Here is a 3,149-nt window from a genome sequence, read left to right on the forward strand (position 1 = left end):
TGGGCTCGGCCTGGAGCTGACGTCAGTCCGGAGGCCCCGGCCTGGGACGTCCCAGCCGCTCAGAAAGGGCAGCCTGGTTGACAGTCTACTCCTGACCCCTCCCGCGGGGTGTTTAGGAAAAGCTGCAGTGGCTTTGCGCTCCCTGCCCAGCTAGGTCTGGGCTGGAGTTTCGAAACTGTCCTGCAGCCGGTGGGGTGTCGGGGAAAGAGGAATCGTGTCGGCAGAGCAGGCACCAAGTTTTCAGCCTTGAAAGCCAGTGTTTAAATGAAATGTTTTTCGGGGACCAGAATCCTTCTCCACTGGCCACAGGAGTGAACACAGCGCAGCTCAAGGTCCTGAATTTAGAATGGTTTGCAGCGGGTTGTGATGAGAATGTGATGTGATTTATTCAGGAAACGTGTGAGGGCCAGACACCGGGAGTATGGAGATGAAAATATTAGCCTTACTCTTCAAAAATTTATAATCTAATGGGGAAGAAAGATAAGTAAGTTAATAATAGTGTGTGATAAAAGTTACTGTAGTGGTATACACAGAATGCCATGGTGCAAATAAAAAGAACACTTCGTCCTGAGTGGAAAGAACAGGAAGTGATTCCCTGTTGTGATCTCTGAGTCTTAGAGGACCGGTGTAGAGAGGCCCACCGCGTAACTGCATGATTTCAGGTAGGGAAGAGGCGTGGGAAAAGGCCCTGAAGCAAATGGGCATAACGATTTCTGGGTGTCATAACTAGTTGTGTAGGGGAGGAGACCAAGATAGGGATAGGGAGGAGGTAGTGGTAAGAGATCATGCTAAAGAGGTGAGAGCCACATCACAAAGGGGGCTGGTATGCCTTGGCGGAGTTTGGATTTTATCTTCAAGATGATGGGGAAATACGGAAAGACTTGAAACAAGCCAGTGGCATGATCATATTTTCCTATGAAAAAGGCAGTCTTCCATGAGAAAAATAGCAACATTTTGGGGTCATGGCACTCTTTAAATCTTATGAAAACTATTCCCCCAAAAAAGTGATCACATACATAAAGTTTCAGGAGATTTGTGGACCCATCTGTGTATACCAAATTAAATATCCTAAATGTAGATGATGGATCAGTGGGAAGTCGGTCCGCAGTAGCCTGGATGAAAAATGGTGAATGTTTGAGTCTCATAGCTGGCAGCGGGGCTGGAGAACAGGAAACGCTGTGTGTGGACTACACTTTCAAGAAGTTTCATTGCAAAAAGAATAATAGAAGAAGGGGAAACAGGTTTGTGGGATAGACTCTCAAGAAGGGTTAAACTTGTGCTGAGAGAAATAAGTAAAGGGAGGAGAGAAGAGAAATGATTAAACAAGGATCCAAGAAGGCAGAAAAGGATCGAATTCAAACTAAAGGTAGAGAATTTAGCCTGGGCAAGGAGCTATGGATGGTATAGTCACAGATAAGTTTGGGGAATGGGGTGGGTTGTGAGCAGGAATTCGAGGGCTTTCCCACCAGGTTTCCATTTTTTGTGTGAGGTAGGAAATGATATTTTGCGACTAAAGGGTAGTGACATAGGCAGCGTGAGGAGAGTGATGAAGTTAGAAGGACCATGGAGGGAAAATAGGGAACAATGAAGTAACCTGTATTCCATTATCCAGAAAAGATATAAGATCATCTACAAGAATATATAAAATATGACAAGATAGTATCAATTAATAATGGAGCAAGAAAACTATTTCAGCACAATATTAGAAGCAGTAATCATAAGCAAAAGGATTGTATATGATACATTGAAGAACTTTTTGCAGGCTAAACTCACTATAAACTACTCTGCAAGACAAAAAACAGCATACAAGAAATGAGAGTATCATTTTTTTTTTAAAAAATCATATACCCTATAATTTATCCATTTAAATGGTTTTGTTTGTTTTTTTTTGTATATTCACAGATAGGTGCAAACATAACCACAGTCAATTTTAGAACATTTTCATCACCTCAAAAAGAAAACATGCACTCTTTAGCAGTTGTCCCCTCCATCCCCCACCACGTTTAAGTAGGTTGTCCTATGAATCTTCTGGGAAGACCACTTGTAATCTTAATGTTTTGTGAAATAGAAATCTTTTTTCCCACAAGGGTTTAAAATAGGTATTACATTTTGAGTCTGACCCCTATGAAAAATGAGTGCATGTCTTTCCAAGATTTGTGAAAGTTGGCACTGTCTCACATACTTTCTGGGCACAGTTTGTTTTTTGGGTTCCTTTTTTCCATGGGTATTCAAAATAAATAGGAACTTGTTATTGAAATGGGAGAAAATAGCATTACTGTAAAGCTGATTAGATAGTGCTGGAAAGAATTTTACCGTCCAGTTGGAAATATTTTTCCAGTTTGTTAACCTTTTTAAGATTCCTAAAAGCTATTTTTCTTTCCAGCTTTCAGGCATCAAATTCATTCTGAGGTCAGTATGGCCATTTCTATGGAGTAAAGAAATTAATAGCTTTGGCTTTGTTATTCTCCCTAATACTTGTCTTATACCTGAAAGGACGTGTTTACGGAACACTTTAAGTACCACTGTGAATACCACTTTATAATGTATATTTGTATTAGATTAAAAGTAATCTTCTGAGAGATCACAATTGCTGCTTCTCAATCCAGTGCTCACTGATGGCTCTTTTTACCCATGTGGTACACACTAGCGCTTTTCTAGAGCAGTGTTTTTAAAACGTGTGGTCTGTAGACTTACATGGTCTTGAGGTCCTGTCTTCCTCATGATCTTTTACCATTTGTTTATAATAGTATACCAGGTATTTTGTGATATGAATTATAATTTATTTCACATGACTTTTTTTGTTTAACTTAAATACCTTGTTCCAGTGTTTTATAAGAAAAATACAATTTTCTTTATTGTTGCTTGACTTTTCTGCAGTGACAAGAAAGGTTGAGATACTCAGTTTCTTAAGTTCTTATGCTTCACTAAAGAGGCCCTCAAAAAAAAGTTTGAGTTCCATCAGTAATGAGCCTTATTATATTTTGATCTTTCCCAAATAATTATTTAGGAAGTGTTTGCTTTAAATGTCTTAATATCTCTCTGCATCTATTTCTAATTTCTGAATAGCTTAATATCTCTCTGTATCTATTAAATCATATTTCCCCGTATCAGGCACCTTGGCAGTAACTGAACCGGTGTAGGGAGGAAAA

At 39.5% G+C, this 3,149-nt stretch overlaps 1 protein-coding gene across 1 annotated transcript in view; it reads left to right on the forward strand.

Annotated features, from left to right (window-relative positions):
* NET1 (neuroepithelial cell transforming 1) overlaps window positions 1-3,149 on the forward strand; it is a 59,204-nt gene that overhangs the window by 13,851 nt on the left and 42,204 nt on the right. The window lies entirely within an intron of this gene.

This window comes from Propithecus coquereli, unplaced genomic scaffold (genome assembly GCF_000956105.1).
Source record: "Propithecus coquereli isolate 6110/MARCELLA unplaced genomic scaffold, Pcoq_1.0 Scaffold94, whole genome shotgun sequence".
NCBI classification, from domain to species: domain Eukaryota; kingdom Metazoa; phylum Chordata; class Mammalia; order Primates; family Indriidae; genus Propithecus; species Propithecus coquereli.